The sequence below is a fragment of the Astatotilapia calliptera genome, chromosome 23, assembly GCF_964374335.1.
Source record: "Astatotilapia calliptera chromosome 23, fAstCal68.1, whole genome shotgun sequence".
Lineage (NCBI taxonomy): Eukaryota > Metazoa > Chordata > Actinopteri > Cichliformes > Cichlidae > Astatotilapia > Astatotilapia calliptera.
Genome location: NC_137443.1, coordinates 48,148,408 through 48,168,900, shown reverse-complemented (window position 1 = coordinate 48,168,900; position 20,493 = coordinate 48,148,408). Strand labels below are relative to the sequence as shown.

Genomic DNA, 20,493 nt, shown 5'->3' with positions numbered 1-20,493 from the left:
ATGGCATGATCCACGGTATCAAACGCAGCTGTCAAATCTAAAAGCACAAGAACAACACAGTCCCCAGCATCAGTCGCTAAAAATATGTCATTAAAAACTTTTAAAAGGGCTGATTCAGTGCTATGAAAGGGTTTAAAACCAGATTGGAAAACCTCTAAAACATTTTGCTTTTCCAGGAAGGCCATTATTTTGTTGTAAACTACCTTTTCAAGAATTTTGGAAAGAAAAGGTAGTTTGGAGATAGGCCTGTAATTTGCAAGAACCATAGGATCAAGAGCAGGTTTTTTAATCAGGGGTTTGACTACTGCATGTTTAAAATCTTTAGGGACAACACCTGACATCAGACTATGGTTTACCAGCTCAAGCACCAAAGGACCAACTGTAGGTAACACCTCTTTTAAAAGTCGAGGAGGGACAGCATCATTTGGAGACCCTGCAGGCTTAAGATGACCAACAGTCTCCTTTAAAAAGGAAAGAGTCACAGGCTCAAACCTGTCAAAGACAGCAGAGCAGGAAACAGAGACTGAGAGGTCGTGAGCATGAGGAGAGATTTGAGCCCTTGTGGAGGAGACCTTCTCGATAAAAAAGTGTAAAAAATTTTCACAGGCTTCTGATGAGGGCTCAATACAGTCAGTATATGGTGCATTAAGAACAGAGTTAATAGTATTAAATAAAACACGTGGGTTATGGCAGTTTGACAAAATAATGTCAGATAAGTGTTTTCTTTTGGCATCTTTTACAGTTCTTTGATATCGACGCCAACAGTCCTTCAGCATCTGGAATGACACTTGTAGTTTGTCCTTTTTCCACTTGCGCTCAGCTCGACGGCAGTACAGGAAGTACACAGAGGTTCAGACAGGAGGAGAGAGCACGGGGAGAACACAGACATAACAGGCTGGGGAAAACATGGAATAAAACACGAAAGGGGACAAGGGCTCATGAATACATAGAGGGGCACACAGGGGGTGAGAGTCACAAAGGGAAAGCACACAGGGAACAACATAACAGGGCAACTCAGGAAACAGAACCTAAACAGGGAACTGAATACAAAAATACAAGAGAACTAAGAATACTGGGCCAACCCGGCCCAGGACCATGACATCACCCCCCCCCACAAGGGCTGGCTCCAGACAGCCCAAACACAGGAAAACAAAAACCAAACAGAAAACGACCCAGGGCGGGTGGCGGGGGCCCAGGACGGAGGGCCCGGAACAAAAAACAAAAACGAACAACAGAAAACACAGGAGCACAAGACCATAGTTCAAATAAAGTTCAGGGGGCCGACCCAGAGCCCACCGGCACAAAAGTTCACGGGTCACACGGTCGGGGGGCCGACCGGGCGGGTGGCACAGGTGACAGAGCTGGTCTGGAGGCCGGCCGCGCGGAGGGCAACGGCGGCAACGAAGGAGACGACGGAGCAGTTCAGGGGGCCGGCTGCGCGGAAGGCAGCGGCGGCGGCGAAGGAGACGACTAAGCAGTTCAGGGGGCCGGCCGCGCGGAAGGCAGTGGCGGCGGCGAAGGAGACGACTAAGCAGTTCAGGAGGCCGGCCGCGCGGAAGGCAGCGGCGGCGGCGAAGGAGATGGAGCAGTTCAGGAGGCCGGCCGCGCGGAAGGCAGCGGCGGCTCTCCAGTGTCAGGCGTACTGGCCGAGGCCCGGTGGGCACAGGACCAGTCGAGGCGGGACCGGTCGAGGCGGGAGACTCTGAGGCTGGGCCAGACGAGGACGAAGACTCTGAGGCTGAGGCTGGACCAGGCGGAGCTGCAGAGGCTGATGGAGGTTGAACGGGCCCCTCGGACCCTCCAGTGGAGACAGGAGGCTGAACGGGCCCCTCGGACCCTCCAGCGGAGACAGGGGGCTGAACGGACCCCTCGGACCCTCCAGCGGAGACAGGAGGCTGAATGGGCCCCTCGGGCCCTCCAGCTGACGTGACGCGAAGCGGTGGCGTCGCCGCAGGGTGCCGGATAGGCACACCTGGGAGTCCAACAGCAGACGCAGGACAAACTGTTATGAAGGCCCCTGGCTGGACTAGGAGCTGAGGAAACACAGGCTGCTGAGGCACAAACCCAGAGAGAGAGAGAGCAGGTAAAAAACAGTCTATAGGGCTTAACATCTTAACACAAGAAACCATGAAGTGGACAGTGGTAGGGACCACCAGTTCTGAGCCAGCAATCATTAGGTTCCCAAAGTCTGCATCAGTCCAAAGTGGCTCAGAGGTTACTAGCCCAGTCTGTGTAGTCCTAGGAGAGGTCAACATAAGCTGGTTGGACTCAACCGGTGGTAGTGTGCGGCTCAGAGGAGCTGGTTCGACCATACGGAAAACAAGAACCACCACTCGATCCACAAAAACAAAGCTTAGATCATCAGGAGCTGACTCCTGGAAAAACAGTAAATACACAGATATGGACCTAACTAATGGCACCGTGGTAGCATGACTGTGGTGTGTTGGATGGATGTGTTTGTTGGAACCCGCACCCGCAGTGATCTGTGGTTTCAGAGTGCTAACCCTATTGAGTGGAGAGACAGATACAGGTGAAACGGTACGTGAACCATTAACTGAAGCAGGTGACACTTCAGGCTGAGAGAGGGTGGTTACGACATTGTTCGGGGCCAAAACCCTATCTAGTGACGAGTTCATAGAGGCAGGAGAAAATGGTGTCACATAAATCCTGACCCCAGCTTCCATCTCCTGAGTGGTGGTTATGGTGCTGGAGCAAAACAGTTCAGAACCACCTGGTTTGTTATCTATGGGGAGACAGGAGACGTGTTGTGACATTACAGTGTCCTGGTCACCATGATCTGCTGTTATGTGTGCATCTTGGTAACATGCTAGGGGTTCATGACCAGTGTTCACAGTCTCTGGTTCGTGAAAAGCAAGTGTAGCTGGGCACACCGGAGCACTAGCTATGCTTTCGTTGCCTTCATTCAGTGACTGATGGAGGAGCAGGGCCGGCTCAGGAGGGAAGAGAGAAACCACAGGCAACTCAGATTTAGTTGGAACTGCAGACACGGAAAGAGACACCAAAGGAAACACCTCCCTACTGCTATTAAAACCAAAGGCGGTGGGAAACCTTGTCAGTCTGTGAATCGAGTCTGTGGTCCCTGCCGGGTTGAGTGAAGCGGGAGCGGAACTGTCTCTGGCCTGCGGCTCGGTGAATGGCTCATTGCTAGCCACCTCACCGGCTAAGTCGGTAGCCTCCTCACATGCCTTCCGCTCAGAGGTAACTTGGAGCGACTGGACAGTTTCACTCACCTCCGAGCGTCGGGCGATGCGGTGGCGACGCGAACGCCGTTTTCTTTTGGCCGTGGGCCCCGTAGACGTGGGAGATGGAGGCTCCTGAGGCGTCGCAGCGGCTGAGGAGGCGGTAGTAAGCGGAGTGGCAGGCGGGAGTCCCAGGCAACTCCGGGGGCCCCCAAGGGCTAGCCGTGTCCCGCGGAAAACCTCATCGTAGGGGGGAGCGAGCCATGGCTCCTCTCGCAGCTCTTCCTCCAGTTGCGCGCATATGGCGCGCTGCCGCTCCTCGAGGTCGGAATCCGCGCCCCCCACAGCCACCTCGTGTTGCTCAGTGGAGGGCAGAACAGGCCGTGGCGGTGCGCGACAGCGGCGGGAACGCCGTTTCCTCTTAGGGGCGGCCGTGGGCTCAGCCTGGCCTTCCGTGGCGACCGGCTCCTCGCCCTCAGACCACATCCGTGCCAGGCAGGAAGCAGGAGACGAGTAGCCCGATCGCGGCGGCGAGGGTGGGTGGTCGATCTGTGGTGGGACAGCTGACGAGAGCTCCTCCTCGGTGATAAGCCAGGGCTTCCAACGGAGCTCGTCCTCCCGATACGCCCGTAACACCTGCTGCCGCTCCTCTTCACCGAAGTCGCTGGCCTCTGGCATCTCCGTGCGCCACGTAGTGTAGACAGGCGGTGGTGAAGATGTAGAAGCCGAAGAGAAGCGAACAGGCGGCGTAACGGTGGTGAGCCCCATGGTCCCGATCCTGACCGTTTCCGGTTCTTTCTGGGACAGCTGCCCCGGGCGGATGCCCACGGCGGACACAAGAAAGTCCCGGATGTGGGGGCGCAGCGCGCCGAATAGCCACGGGAGCCCGGACACCATCCGCTGAAGACGGACGGCTACGGTCTCCCGGTATTCGCCTCTAGGCAGCGTCGCCCATTCCTCACAGTGGTATTCCACCGTGTAGACCAAGTCTTCCTGGAGGTCCGCGGAGGGGTTGTGAGCTGCTGGGTCCAGTTCGGGGTCGCGTTCTTCTGTCATGATTCGTTGTGTGGCAGGCAGGAGAAGGACCCAAGATGCAGACTCACAGACACGGGGATAAACTTAAAGATCACAGTTTTAATGCTGGCTTAAAGGTGAAACACAAAACAGTACTGAACTAAACTGGAAATCTAAACATGAGATGTACCAGGAACCACGGGGAGAATAACACACAACATGAGGGAGAACGCGACGCCGAACAGAGGGAGACGCAGACAGAAATACACAGAGGGTTGACGAGGAAAGTGGGAACACACGGGGAACACAGCTGACACAGATAACCATAACGAGACAGGGCGGGGTGAACATAACACTGACGGGAGACGGGCAGAGTCAAACAGGAAGTACACAGAGGTTCAGACAGGAGGAGAGAGCACGGGGAGAACACAGACATAACAGGCTGGGGAAAACATGGAATAAAACACGAAAGGGGACAAGGGCTCATGAATACATAGAGGGGCACACAGGGGGTGAGAGTCACAAAGGGAAAGCACACAGGGAACAACATAACAGGGCAACTCCGGAAACAGAACCTAAACAGGGAACTGAATACAAAAATACAAGAGAACTAAGAATACTGGGCCAACCCGGCCCAGGACCATGACACAAACCAGTACCGGCACCAAAAAAAAGAAGATTTATTCATAACACACGGGAAAAGACCCAGGGAAACCGAGTTAACGATAAAAATGATAACAATAAAAACTGATAAAAAACCCGAAAACCATAAATTTCACACCTGAGCCTCAACTCTCGCGGCCCAGTACCAAACGACTCACGGGCCGGTACCAGTACTGGTACCGGCCCGTGGCCCGGGCGTTGGGGACCGCCTTCCTAAACTATAGCCGTACCCAATTTGAGCATATGGTGAATGTTGAGAATGAATGACAGTCATGATCATGGTCATTGGGAGGGATGGTGGGAGGAGGAGTGTCCAAGGATCAAGTGATTCTTCTTCAGAGTCCCCAAGAAAAAAAAGGGCTCTGATGGGCCTTCTTGACCAGGCTGCAGGTGGTAGTTGACCAGGGCAGATTCTCAGAGATGTGGGTCCCCAAGAACTTGAAGCCGGAGACCCGTTCAACTGCTCTGCCATTTATGTAGATGGGGACATGGGTTACTGTCTTCTCCCTCTTGAAGTCCACAATGAGCTCTTTGGTTATGCTGATATTCAGGAGCAGGTTATTGTCAGCACCACATAGCTAGGTGCTTTACCTCTTCCCTGTAGTAAATGTATCTACTCATGTGTTTCTTTACATCGTTTAAGCAAAATAAATGAATATGAAACATAAATTGATACTTTTACATGCAGGTAGGTTACTGCGACTCTTTGTGTTCCTGTCTGACTCCGTATACAGAAAGGCAAGACCTGCAACCACCAAATTACCTACAGCTGTTATACATGTATTAGACCACCTGTCATTTAAACAAGAAAACACCAATATTTTTATTATTTACTCAAAGTGCACACATTTGTTGTACATTTGACAATTAACTTGTACTATAATACATTGTACAGAGGGGGTTGTTAATCAGTGTCAACTGCTTTAGTGTTAATGACAGTAGATGCACTAAAGGGGCAACAATTTCCTAAAATAGGAATGGTTTTACAGGTGGAGGCCCGTCACATTTTCTCATCTTTTCTGGGGTTTTTTTTACTGGATTTCCATTTGGCTAAGGCCACCATCACTACTGGTAACATGAGGTGAGACTTGGACCCTAATGAGGTTGCATAAGTAGTCCAGTTACTCCAAAATAGCACATCAATACGCAACTTTGGCAGGTATGCTGTGTCTCCCAGCACAGTCTTAAGAGCATAGAGGAGAATCCTGGGGACAGGCAGTGACTCTATTAGAGCTGGAAAGAGCCTTAGGAGGTCGTTCACCCACCAGCAGGACCAGGATCTCCTCCTTTGTGCAAGGAAGAACAGGATGCCAGGACTGCCACAACCCTACAAAATTACCCCCAGCAGGCCACTGGTGTGAACGTCTCTGACCAAACAAACAGGAACAGACTTCATGAGGGCCCGACATACTCCAGCCTGGCACCATGGACCCAGACTGGTATTAGCCGTAGAATACCGGAATTGGCAGGTCCATCACTGGCACCCTGTGCTTTTACAGATGAGAGCAGCTGAGCACACATGACAGACATGAAAGGGTCTGGAGAATCTGTGGAGAGTGTTATGTCACTGTCACGGGGTGGAAAGGGACAAGTTATCTAAGTTTTTTTACTGTGCATGTTTTTGTTGTGTTTTATCTTTTTAATGTTTTAATATTGTACATTGGGTTATTTTTATGAGTTTTACTGCATGTTTTAATGGTATTTATTTGTTGACTTGTCCTGGAAAGACTCCGCCCCTACCTGATAATAAACGGATCACACCTGCGAGAGATCCCAGAGAGGCCAATAAGAGGGCCTGGCAGACCACAGGAAGCAGTTCGACCGAGAGGCAAGAGAGGACCGAAGCATGAAGGCACCCATGAGTGTCACGGGAACCCACGAGAGCCTGAAGTGACACGGAGGCTTAGGAGATGAGGCCTGAGAGGCCTGACGTGAGGCTTCAGGGTGAAGTCACAGAGGCGTGACACATGGCGTGGGACATGAGGCCTGACATGAGGTTTGAGAGCAACACGAAAAGAGTGACACATAAGACGGGTTGGAGCTTGGCATTCCAGGGCACGATACAGCACCAGCGACTAGGGACGCGGAGCGAACAGTCGGACGGCAGTAGCAACAAGAGCCCAGCTTGTGCACTGCGGGAGAGCAGAGGCGGCGAGACAGCTGGTGCCGATTTGCAGTTTTAAAGAAGCGGCGGGCGGAGTCGAGAGCTCTGCCCACCCGGGGTAAGTCTTCGACTTATCCCCTTTTTACGAATGAAAACTGCCGAAAAGAATAGTGACTGCCGCTCCCTCCCTTTCTTCAGCGTACCAGGACGCGGAACGCGGGGAGGAAGGCGAGGACTCCGCTGGGTTTCCCTTTTATATCACTTCGCTGGATTTCTTAGTTCTTTGTGACTTTTATACCGTGGCGGATGCCACTGGACTTTTAATGTTGTGTTTTATTGATTTTTATTGTGTTACCCCTTGGCCAGGGTTGTTTTAATTCATTTTACATTTTTAACTATTTAAATATAATAAATTATATTTTAATTATACAGTTTTTTAATCGTGTGCTTTCCCTTGGCGGCTCCACTGCTCTGTCCGTTTGGAGGAAGGTTTCCTTCCTTTAGAAAAAACACTGTGGAAATAGAATCACCTTCCCTCCGTTACATCACCGGTTACATCATTCTACAGTATATACAACGGTGTGAAGACCCCATACCTCACTCTGCCCGCTCATATGTGGTGTTGATGCATGCTGTCCTAAAGTGGTACCAACGAGCCTCTGCCAGATAACAGCTGGTGTCAGCATGGCCCCTCCCAAGAATCCTCAATATCTGCATGTATTTAAAATTGAGAGGTGGGCACCAGCACCTGAGGTGAGGCTGAATAAACAGCCTGTCCTCTGGTCGCAGTTTAGCGTGCCCACCCCCAAGGCCCTATGTGTGTGTGTCATGAGAGTGTAAGTAATGTGAGTGCCTAAGGTGTGGAATAAAACTGAGACAGGTGGCCAAGAGGGGACAGAGGAGGAATGCCTCCCCTGAACCGCAGTGACACACCTGTACCCCGTAACACGTTATTAAGTAACGCGTTACAGTAACTACGTTATTATTGTGGTAACGAGCACGGTAACTAGTTATTATGCCAAAACCAGGAACGCGTTACTCGTTACTGGGATTTAGATAGGCTCGTTACTCGTTACTTCGTGTGGTGGCATCGCGGAGCTTCCACAGATTCAGTAACATTAGCAAGTGGTGGAGGCCAGCAGGTGGATGAAGGAAAAGGGACGCAGGAGGAGAAGAGACCCGAGGCGGCCGCCGGTCCGAGTGTGAACTGAACTTCAGGCAAGAAGTTATGACCTGCAGTCTCTCTGGGTCAGATATGAACCAAGTTTAGGTGGAGTTTATTTTCGTTGTGCTGACTTTTTCGTACTGCGTGCTAGCTAGCATGACGGAGTTTCTATACAGCTGGGTGTGTATGTGTTAGTCCCCATAGGGAAATAGTTCCTCTGCATTTAACCCATTCACCCAGTGAAGCAGTGGGCAGCCACCAATGCAGCGCCCGGGGAGCAGTGTGTAGGGACGGTACCTTGCTCAGGGGTACTTGTACAGAGTGAGAGGCTCCTTGAACCAAAACAGCTACCACAGCATTCATGCAGCACCGTGCAGGACCCTCTGGTATGAGGCTAGTTGGTCAGGGGTTCATCCTACAGCACGATGACCCAAAACATCAGTCCAAGCTGTGCCAGAACTACCTCAGGAAAAAGAACAAGATGGTGAACTTGAAAACATGGAGTCCAGCACAGCCTCCAGACTGAAACCCCATCGAGCTGGTTTCAACTGGACAGAAGAGCAAAGCAACCTACAAGGTCCACATTTATGGGAACTTCTGCAACAGATATGGGACAATATTTGATTTCTATTGTAGAAAGAAGCCACGGCTGTGTTCAGCTGTTATATCTGTCAAAGGGGGCTCCTGATGAGTCAAAGGTTAGAATACATTCTGGTCTATAAACGGATTCCATGAATTCTGCTTTCTTATTTGTACTATGCTTTCCTTTCAGAGTTCAATGAGACATTAAACTGAATAATTTTCAATAAAAACTGGAAAAATTGAGGTGTTCTAAAACTTTTGATTGGTATATGTAAAATTACCCTCTGGCCCCTGCAGGCAGTCTTTAACCTTCAAGCTGAGGTCCTCTACCAGAGGTGTGGGAGTTTGAGCTTCCTGCGCAGTATCTTAGCTGTTCCTACGACTGCGCTCTTCTGGACAGAGATATCTGATGTTCTTCTATCTCCTCCTTTGGCCAGGTTATTATCCCTGCATGGGATCTGATCGCAGGCAGGGCATAGGTGTTAACTGCCTGGATCTTGTTCTTCCCATTCAGCTGAGTTGTCCAGACTTGCCTGACTGCCTGGAGCTATTTAGTGGCTGCAGCTTTCCTGGCCACCTCTTCATTATTCCTATTTGCCTGTGGGTGAGATGGCCCTGTTCAGTGAGCCTTTGTGCTCTATGGATGTGGGAAGATCAACCAGGATAGAATTATTTTTCATTACAAGATTAAAGTTAGCCAACAACTTTGTTTTGAACCTTACGTCTAAGAGGAGCCAAACAGTGCCGGCCAAAGCTCTGTCACAGCACGACTAACTGAAGAGGGGGAGCTATGAGTCAAGTCTGATCCCTCCAAATAATCACTATCCTATTTACCAGTACGACACCTGTACAGCCCACAAGAAACTCAGCCTACAAAAACTCTGATCACTGCATCTACACTATGTGGACATGGAAACCCTGCAGCTGCTGGCACACAGATGTCAGTGCCACAGTAGGTTTGGAGCTCTGCAGTTGGCAACATTTACGCACTGTGCACCTTAACACGTGCACAAATCAGTGACCTAATTCTGTAACGTTACTTGGTCTGCCACTGTGTAAATGGACTGATTCTTATATAGCACTTTTCTACTCTCCTGGAGTACTTCAAAGCGCTCTATACAACGTGACTCATTCACACATGCACTTCTTCTCAAGTGCAAACTAATAAACACAGTCTGATAGATGCATCGAAGGGCAAATTGGGGTTACCACCTGAGCCACAGCCACCCCCCAACTCAGGCTGTCTGAGTTTCTTTGATTCTTTAACTCTCCCAATATGCAGTGAAACCATTTACTGTTGATCGTGGGATATTTAGGTGTGCAAATTCATAACCTGACTAGTTGCAATAATGGCATCTCATTACACTCCCGCATTCAAACATTTGGGAAATACTGACCCATTCAAACGAATGTCCGTAAAGGGAGGAGGCGTGGCTAAGTGCCTGATTTTATACAACTGTGGCATTAGGACTGAAAACATCTGAATTCAAAGACTAAGATCTCTGACCCATGTGGCATACCTTGCCATTGTGCAAAAAGCTAGTAAAATAACATTCACTTAATATTCTGAGGATTCACTAAGTTAAACAACCTCCACACATTTAACTTGTTTGTGTTTTAAAGTATCTTGAATTTTATCTAACACGAGGAATAGTAACGTTTCTGCATATGCAGAAAGTGTGCGTGCGGATAGTTTTGTTCACTGTTGCCTGTGCACATGTACATCTCTTTCTTGAAGCAGTGCTTTGTGGCCAGGTGGACCATCTTGTAGCTTGCAGTGAAGATAATAAACCATCAGCACTTGACTACACCACTATTGATCTGCCTCAAAACCCAGCTATTAAGCATCGTCATGAACAGTCAATTCACATCCCTGCAGGTTTCTGCAGCCCCCACTGTGCAAAGCTCTTAAAAACACTCCCCTCTTGTCTGTGCTATCTGATGCATTAAAGAATTTTTATTCTCTTCAAAGACTGTTTCATTGTCAGCCTCCTACACAAAGGGTGGAGAACACAGCGCACCATCCTCCTGCAGGCTGTCTACTAAACACCTAAGGAACTGAGAGGCATCAAATGCATGCTGATACGATCCAGTTATGGCAAAGCCCTTTGAACTAATACTGCGTCACTGGCATTAGGACATAAAGTACCACAATATATAATACAGAGTATGAACATGAATAGAAAGCATATTGGCAAGGTCCAAACAAATGAACATCTTTAACTAAATGAATGCAAAGCTGAAGCAGGACATGGCTCTGCAACCTTCAGTTCATCTTTGAATGCTTATAACAAACTAATAATTTCACATAGAAGAAATCTGATTATCCAAAAGATAATAATAGATCTCTGCATCTAATGTGATGTATAAACTGTTTTTACAAAGCACCGCTCAGATGGTTGGTGTTAGGTATTTTAGTACCATGGGAGCATTTACTGGATATTGTTTTATAGTGACATTATACAGGAAAACTCTGTCATTCAATAAGGCCCCTTTGTTTTAGTTATTTTTCTCTTTGACCCAAGAATTGATGTGTGAGAATCACAGGCTGGTACAAGGTTGAAATACCACAGAGATCACTCCCTCAGCTACATTAGTTTCTAAATCTCTTAGGAGACGCCTGTTGAAGGCCAAATGGTTTGTTTCAGATTTCACTAATGTAAGAACTCTTTGTTTTGTGCCTTGAAAATATGTCGCTGAGATAATCACAATTGTAGCTGAACTGATACACTATACAAAGGATGCTTCTTCACCCAAGGGCAGGAAGACGCTCCCTTATCTTGGTCTGTACTGGTTTAAACTGAGAATCTGCTGACTCATGAATTTTTCCCTCTATATAAACTGTTGTACTTGTGAATAAAGTTGAGTCAATTTGGGAAGACAACCTGAAGCAGTCTCTGTTTTCTTGTTCTCCCAAGCTGCTCCCGAGAATATATTTGACTGTGTTACAGACTAAGGGACATTCTCTGCTGATAGACGTCCACGCCTCGGAGGAAGTCGATCCACGGATTAGGCCCTGGAAACCGTTTCCTTCAGTTGGTAAATGTTTTTCTGTTCAAGCATCTGACTTGTAATAGGTCTGGAAAGAAAACTACATATGCAAAAAAATGTAAGCACAATACTACCCTAATTATTTATCATAACACATGATCACATGTCTTTGGGGGCTCGAGGCAAAGCTCTCCATTTACCTGACTACTTCTTGTTCCGGACCTCACCTCATGCCACTGTCACCAGGCAGAGATCAGGAGAGTTTGTAAGACTCACACTGATCCACAGTGTCCCTTTGTTGACACTACTCGCTAGCTATTTGAATACCAGTTAAACAATCCATGTTGAACGGTGCAGAGAATTCATCTGTTTGATGGCAGAGACCTCAGGATGGACCAAAGACACAGAGGGCTGTGACAGAAAATGTGAAATACATCATTTACACCTTCATTTCATAAAAGACGCCGAGCATAGAAAATTTTACTTTAAATACTCCCAATTTCATTTGGAATTTTATAGCCGTACAAAGTCAACAAGAATATCAGATATGATACCAAGCAAGCTTTAAGCAAACCAAGGAAGAAGCAAAATTAAAAAGAAAAATCATCATGAAACATGAAAACAACAAGAATACAATGAAAAAGAAGCTCCCAAACTGAATGTCTGAAAGAGGAAAGCATGAGAACAAATACAAAGACGTGAATAGGATACAGGGATGCTCTGCCAGCCTCCCTTGGGTTTTTTATTAGCTGGCTTGGTCCAGAGATTGTGTCAGGGTTTAGAGAAATCTAGTATTTCCCCAGTTAAATGTGATTCATTACAACATGAAAGAGTCACACAAGCAGAAAAATAACACAATCAGCATAATATGGGCGATTATCCAGATTTTGGCTCTAGTGTCTAAACACACCATTTTACAGAGAAGCTAGTGAGCGATGAAGAATTTCAGCAGCAGCTGTAACCATGTGAAACACTGCATATCGGCAGAAGGCTCACGTGTGTTTCATTTACCAATAAATTCTTTACAAATCCTACCATGTGGATTCATGGATTTTTTTTTCACATTCTCTCTCTCACAGTTGAAGTGTACCTCTGGTGCAAATTACTGACCTCTGTCATCATTTTAAGTGGGGGAACTTGCACAATCGGTGGCTGACTAAATACTTTTTTGCCCCACTGTATGTTTGCTGGGAGCAGTTCTGGTTGTACAGTCTGACAGCTGCAGGGAGGAAGGACCTGCAGAAACGCTCCTTCATGCATCGAGGATGCAGCAGTCTGTCACTGAAGCAGCTCTGCAGTTCAGCAGCATTTACATGCATGGGGTGGGAGACTCTGTCCATCAGAGATGTTATTTTGGCCACAGTCCTTCTGTCTCCCACCACCTGCACTGGGTCCAGGGTGCATCCCAGAACAGAGCTGGGCTTCCTGATGAGTTTATCCAACCTCTTCGTCTCAGCTGCTGATAAACTGCTGCTCCAACATACCACACTGTAAAAAATGACAGATGCCACCACAGAGTCATAGAAGGTCTTTAAAAGCGCTCCCTGGACTCCAAATGACCTCAGCCGCCTCAGCAGGTGGAGTCTGCTCTGACCCTTCCTGTAAAGAGCATCAGTGTTGTGGCTCCAGTCCAGTTTATTATTCAGGTGAACACCCAGGTACCTATAAGAGTCCACTATCTCAATGTCCACTCCCTGGATGTTCACCGCTGTCAGTGTGGTGGGTCTGCGTCTCCGGAAGTCCACCACCAACTCCTTGGTTTTCCCGGCGTTTATCAGCAGGTGGTTCTGCTGACACCAGTCTACAAAGTCCAGAGTCCACCGTCTGTACTCGGAGTCGTCCTCACCTGTGATGAGGCGACTATGGCAGAGTCGTCAGAGAACTTCTGTAGGTGGCAGCGTGGGGAGTTGATGGAGAAGTCTGCAGTGTAGAGGGTGAAGAGGAACGGTGCCAGCACAGTTCCCTGTGGGGAGGGAGAGGTGATGAGCTGTATGCCTCCTTGGTGTTGGCATACAATAAGTCCAATGTTTTATTGTCTCTGGTGTAGCAGGTAACATACTGGGTGAAGGTGGGGAGAGTGGAGGACAGGGAGATGTGATTAAATTATGTGTATAATGATGTTCTCATTTGGGCTGCAGGTACCTGTGATAACATTACACATCAACTATTTTTTTGATCAATGCATAACCAATATATATCAAAAAATAAACAGTTTTTTCACACATTTTCTGTATATGAATTTTACTTAAATCTTTAGTTTAAGAGGATGACGTGAATACATGAGAAAGAGATGGCATGTCATGAGAAATGTACCACTACACACCAAAGACAAGAAGGCAATCACTTAAACATCAACCAACATGCTCTGGTTGGACATATATGTATGCATTTGCATGTATGTATTTCTCTTTGTCAGTTTAACAGTTTCTGTTGTGCCCGTCACTGCTCCCTGTCTGTTTTCTTACCTGCTTCTTCCTGACCTTGTACTTTCTCCTCACGTTCCCTCTTTCCTCGCTCCCTTTGGACTGACAATCATACACAAATAGATTGTATGCAATGAGATGAAAAATTACATTAATATGAAAAAAATTCTGTTAAGATCACTAACAAAAAGTCCTCTCAGTGTACTTTCAACCAAAAGGCAAATAACCAAACCACATGAACATCTAATAAAAGATATAAACATTGATACACTGATCCAACATTATTCTTGATTGACGGATCATTTGATCTTACACTTTTACCTGATGTGGCTCCTTTTTTTGAAAAAACGTCCTTATATCCATTATGAACCTGGCTGTCTCTCTGTACACAAACACACACGCACACAACAGTTATAAGGTTAATGGGCATTCAGTCAGTTAGCATCCATTTCAAACAGGACAGTGGTAACAACAGCAGGCTGCGGACAATCTAAAGTTTTAGATTTTAAATAGGCTGTATACATTTCAATGGGAGCAACAGGACGGGTCAAATGTCGCTGAATTTACTACAGAGTAGGACGGATTGTAGGGCAGCAAACATCGTCGGAAAACACGTTTCCAACACTGCAGGTTACCTGGTGTAATGCTTTTCAGCTAAAAAGAAACATGGTCTGACTCCTACCTAACTGTAGAAAGAGTAACTGAAGGTTAAATGCAGCTAACATGCCCTGTTTTAAGCCAGGCACTTACACCTCTGCACCGCTGCGTCTCAGCCACCATCGCTCTGGCAGCCAGAGCGCTAGAGTCAGAGTAGGGGAGAGCTGGAACAAACCATTTTGGGAGGGGGGGTTATCTATACTTTTGTTGTTAAAATATTACGCCTCAAACAAGTACAGTACTGTATGCTTTTTATATTTTTAGTAGTGTGTCACACAAACAGCAAATATTCTCAAAAAAGTAAGAAATCTTTGGGGGTGCTTTGATTAATTTCGCACAATTACACTGTGCTATCAAGTTGCTTGACCATTACACAACTTAAATTTAGTCCCAACTTATCACATATGATTAGGTGGTGTATTTGTGAATCAATACAAGTTTGTGACATGTTCTTTTAAACGACTCAACCTAATAAATTAACAAGACACTGTGCTACATGGAGAAATATAGAAACCAGGTAACCAGGTACTGCTCAACAGTAGCCGGGGGTGGAGCTTAGCAAATGCGTCAGATGCGTTCTGTTCAAATGAATGTTGTCATAGCATTTATGGAAAAAACACATTTTGAAAAATGCTGGCAGAGCTGGTACATGCACTTTGGATTACAGAGGAGAAAAAGAGAGGAGAGGAAAGAAAAAGAGATTATTTTTTAAGGTAAGGACCGCTCGACAAGTGACATTTGCTAAAGTGGAATTATTAAGGGGACATGCAGTGTCCACGTTTATGTTCAACTTTTCTAAACACAGTGTGGAGGGACCTGTACATGTGTTGGTCTTCTAATGCTGGGCAGACACTGTGCGATTTTTTCAGTCAGCTCCTGCTCAAACTGTACGGTTGACTCGCAGGGGTCATAGGTCACGATGCAGGGTCTCACACTATACCGCCCGATGCTCTGATGCGACCTGAGTGCTCACACTGTGCCTCCATAACATGAAGGTTATAACAGAAATTCTGTCGCTCGCTCTCTCTGTCTTTCACTCACACAGACACACCACCACCATCAACTTTGCTAAATTGCTAATGAAAAACATTGATCAGCTGTGATTGAGCAGCATGTAGATCCAACTATTTTCACGGTTGTTGTGGTCGTGATCATTTTGTGAGGCCACATCGAAAAGGCTCGGATGAGCTTTCCAAAGTTCTACAAGTTGTTCCTCCATCGCTTGTGTCCAGATCACACGCTGCACTGCTGTGCTGCTCCGTCTTTTTCGCTGACATTTGTGTTTGCGCGTGCGCAGTGTGACAAACTGCGGTGACACCCTCACGACGGTCGCGAGGGTCGCTCACGACCAAGCGATTGATGATCGGGAGCTGGTCGTGAGGGGTTAATCGCGTCTCGTTACCCCACGTATACTATACGATGCATGACGCACGATGAAGGCCAAAATCGGGCCGATCGCCAAAACGGTCGCACGACTCAAAAATCGGCTCAAAATGGGCCAAAAATCGCACAGTGTGAGCCCAGCATAAGGCAGCGGTCCCCAACCTTTTTTGCGCCACGGACCGGTTTATGCCCGACAATATTTTCACGGACTGGCTGTTCTAAGGCAGGGGTCCCCAACCCCCGGGCCTCGGACCGGTAGCGGTCTGTGAGTCGTTTGGTACCGGCCGCGAGAGTTGAGGCTCAGGTGTGAAATGTCTGGTTTTCAGGGTTTTTATCGGTTTTAAGCGTTATTTTGTTATGGTTTTTATTGTTAACTCGGTTTTCCTGGGTCTTTTCACATGTGTTATGAATAAATCTTCTTTTTTTCGATACTGATACTAGTTTTATTTTGTTGTATTTATCTGAGACACTGGTCCGTGAAAATATTGTCGGGCATAAACCGGTCCGTGGTGCAAAAAAGGTTGGAGACCGCTGTTCAAAGGTACCTTCTTGCTGCATAAATGCTTTAAAGAGTAGAATTTTGTTACGTTCCCCTGAGGGGTCTAGGCGGTGAGGGGAGAGTAACAAAAAGTGACCGGGTTAGAAAAAGGAGTCAAGGAGGCAAAAGGGTTAAATTAAAGAGTTTTATTAAAGTAGCTCAACTAAGAGAGACGGACAAGCCGCTATCACCATTTAAGAAAAACAAACAAAAACTCAGGCGTTGGTCAATAAAGCAAAGTCAAAAGGAAAGCGCAGCTCACTAGCTGGAAACCACAAACACAGCTCACTAGCTGCAAACACCACAAAAAATGGCACTCTGGCCCAGAGCTCACCTATTCGCTGCATGCATGTACATGGGTGCTCACATTTTGTAATTTCTTTAGTGTGATATAACCAAGCAAGTACTATCTTACAGCCTGTTCTTAGACAAATCATGTTTGTGTTCATTTACCTGCCTACCGCTAGACTCTGAGTAACTGCTAAAATCTAAGAGGAATGAAAATGTTTGTATCTTAGGATCTGTTATCTTTTGTTTGGCTACAGAAACTGTGTGTGTGTGTGTGTGTGTGTGTGTGTGTGTGTGTGTGTGTGTGTGTGTGTGTGTGTGTGTGTGTGTGTGTGTGTGCTTCTCTTTCCTAAAAAAAAAAGTGAGATTTGTGCCATAAATCAGGTCGATTATTTTAATTAGAATGTGTTTTGTTCAAATGAATGTTGTCATATTATTAATAGATTGAAACCTTTTGAAGAGTGCAGTAAGGACCGCTCAGCAGGTGACATTTGCTAAAGTGGAAATGTTAAGGGGACATGCAGTGTCCACGTTAATGTTGAACTTTTCTAAACTCAGTGTGGAGGGGACCGGAGTGTTTTTGTGGCGTGGGTGTGGTGTGATCCTGTGCGCGTGCAAGAGTAGCTCGGAGTGACATAATCTGGTGCGCGTGCGAGAGGTGGCCCGGATTGAGTGGTGGCTGGGTGTGGCCAACTCTCGTGCGCGTGTAGGAGGGGCTTGGAAGGGTGTAATCTTGTTGCGAGTGCAAGAGTTTGTCCAGTGTGACACTCTCTTGCGCACGTGCAGGAGTGTGAGGTTCAACGCTGGAACGTTGAGCCTCCTCCCCCCCACTTCCGGACCAGGTTATGGATCGTTCCTCAGTGGGTTTGTGAGAGGTGGCCCAGATTGAGTGGTGGCTGGTTGTGGCGTAATCTTGTGCATGTGCAAGAGGTGTGTAGGAGTAGCTCAGAGTGTGAGGTTCATCTGTAGAACGTTGAACCTCCTGAATCCCTCCTCCCGGACCAGGTTATGGACCTTTCCTAAGTGCATGTGTGAGAGGTGGCCCGGATTGAGTGGTGGCTGGGTGTGGCCCCCTCTCGCACACGTGCAGGAGGAGCTCGGAGTGGTGTAATCTGGTGCGCATGCGAGAGGTGGCACGGATTGAGTGGTGGCTGGGTGTGGCCAACTCTCGTGTGCGTGCAGGAGGAGGTTGGAGTGTTCAATGTTCCAGCGTTGAACCTCCTGAATACCCCCTCCCGACCAGGTTATGGACCTTTCCTCAGTGCACGTGCGAGAGATGCCCCAGATTGAGTGGTGGCTGGGTGTGGCCAACTCTCGTGTGCGTGCAGGAGGAGCTCCGAGTGGTGTAATCTGGTGCGTGTTTGAGAGGTGGACTGGATTGCGTGGTGGCGTGGGCGTTGCGCACTCTTGCAGGAAGGGCTCAGAGTGGGTAATCTTGTGCAGGAGTAGCTCAGAGTGACATAATCTGGTGCGCGTGCGAGAGGTGGCCCGGATTGAGTGGTGGCTGGGTGTGGCCCCCTCTCGTGCGCGTGTAGGAGGGGCTTGGAAGGGTGTAATCTTGTTGCGAGTGCAAGAGTTTGTCCAGTGTGACACTCTCTTGCGCACGTGCAGGAGTGTGAGGTTCAACGCTGGAACGTTGAGCCTCCTCCCCCCCACTTCCGGACCAGGTTATGGATCGTTCCTCAGTGGGTTTGTGAGAGGTGGCCCAGATTGAGTGGTGGCTGGTTGTGGCGCCATCTTGCAGGACGAGCTCCGAGTGGCGTAATCTTGTGCATGTGCAAGAGGTGTGCAGGAGTAGCTCAGAGTGTGAGGTTCATCTGTAGAACGTTGAACCTCCTGAATCCCTCCTCCCGGACCAGGTTATGGACCTTTCCTAAGTGCATGTGTGAGAGGTGGCCCGGATTGAGTGGTGGCTGGGTGTGGCCAACTCTCGTGTGCGTGCAGGAGGAGCTCCGAGTGGTGTAATCTGGTGCGTGTTTGAGAGGTGGACTGGATTGCGTGGTGGCGTGGGCGTTGCGCACTCTTGCAGGAAGGGCTCAGAGTGGGTAATCTTGTGCAGGAGTAGCTCAGAGTGACATAATCTGGTGCGCGTGCGAGAGGTGGCCCGGATTGAGTGGTGGCTGGGTGTGGCCCCCTCTCGTGCGCGTGTAGGAGGGGCTTGGAGGGGTGTAATCTTGTTGCGAGTGCAAGAGTTTGTCCAGTGTGACACTCTCTTGCGCACGTGCAGGAGTGTGAGGTTCAACGCTGGAACGTTGAGCCTCCTCCCCCCCACTTCCGGACCAGGTTATGGATCGTTCCTCAGTGGGTTTGTGAGATGAGCCCAGATTGAGTGGTGGCTGGTTGTGGCGCCATCTTGCAGGACGAGCTCCGAGTGGCGTAATCTTGTGCATGTGCAAGAGGTGTGCAGGAGTAGCTCAGAGTGTGAGGTTCATCTGTAGAACGTTGAACCTCCTGAATCCCTCCTCCCGGACCAGGTTATGGACCTTTCCTAAGTGCACGTGTGAGAGGTGGCCCGGATTGAGTGGTGGCTGGGTGTGGCCCCCTCTCGCACACGTGCAGGAGGAGCTCGGAGTGGTGTAATCTGGTGCGCATGCGAGAGGTGGCACGGATTGAGTGGTGGCTGGGTGTGGCCCCCTCTCGCACACGTGCAGGAGGAGCTCGGAGTGGTGTAATCTGGTGCGCATGCGAGAGGTGGCACGGATTGAGTGGTGGCTGGGTGTGGCCAACTCTTGTGTGCGTGCAGGAGGAGGTTGGAGTGTTCAATGTTCCAGCGTTGAACCTCCTGAATACCCCCTCCCGACCAGGTTATGGACCTTTCCTCAGTGCACGTGCGAGAGATGCCCCAGATTGAGTGGTGGCTGGGTGTGGCCAACTCTCGTGTGCGTGCAGGAGGAGCTCCGAGTGGTGTAATCTGGTGCGTGTTTGAGAGGTGGACTGGATTGTGTGGTGGCGTGGGCGTTGCGCACTCTTGCAGGAAGGGCTCAGAGCGGGTAATCTTGTGCGCCCAGATTTTATGTGGGAGCAGCGCCCTTTCGCACATTAGCGAGAGGGCGCTGCTCCCACGCGTTTTTCCTGTCCCTGCAGGAGCAACAGGAACTGAAGGAGGAGCAGGAGCGGCTGGAGATGCGACAGGAGTAGCAGGACCTGCCGGACGAGCATGAGCAGCATTCTTCACCTGATGGAAGAGACAGGAGCAGCAGCCATCATTAATAAATGCAACATCATATCAAAATAATAAAATCAATCAGTGTCATTCATAAAGTTGAAGTTGTGTCACTTCAGTCTTCAGCACTTCCTCAAAACATGAAGAAATCCTTTCTCCTTACAAATATCTCTGCCTCACATGATTCTTTGATTAAAACTCATTGTTTAAGTTTATTGGTAAATATTGACACTGATACACACTGTGAATGTGTATGCCAGTGTTGGTGGTCATCTCAAGTTCACTGTACAGATAAATATATATATACGTATACATAAATATA

General features: G+C 48.3%; 2 long non-coding RNA genes across 2 annotated transcripts; one reads left to right on the top strand and one right to left on the bottom strand.

Annotated features, from left to right (window-relative positions):
- Positions 1 to 12,197: 12,197 nt before the first annotated feature.
- Positions 12,198 to 14,992, bottom strand: LOC145424567 (uncharacterized). Its single transcript, XR_013905645.1, has 2 exons — positions 14,185 to 14,992; positions 12,198 to 13,777 (listed from the first exon to the last, which is right to left on the bottom strand). It is a non-coding gene; the product is annotated as an uncharacterized LOC145424567 (long non-coding RNA).
- A 1-nt stretch (position 14,993) lies between these two features.
- On the top strand, positions 14,994 to 20,272 carry LOC145424565 (uncharacterized). Its single transcript, XR_013905644.1, has 2 exons — positions 14,994 to 15,512; positions 20,093 to 20,272. It is a non-coding gene; the product is annotated as an uncharacterized LOC145424565 (long non-coding RNA).
- Positions 20,273 to 20,493: the final 221 nt, after the last annotated feature.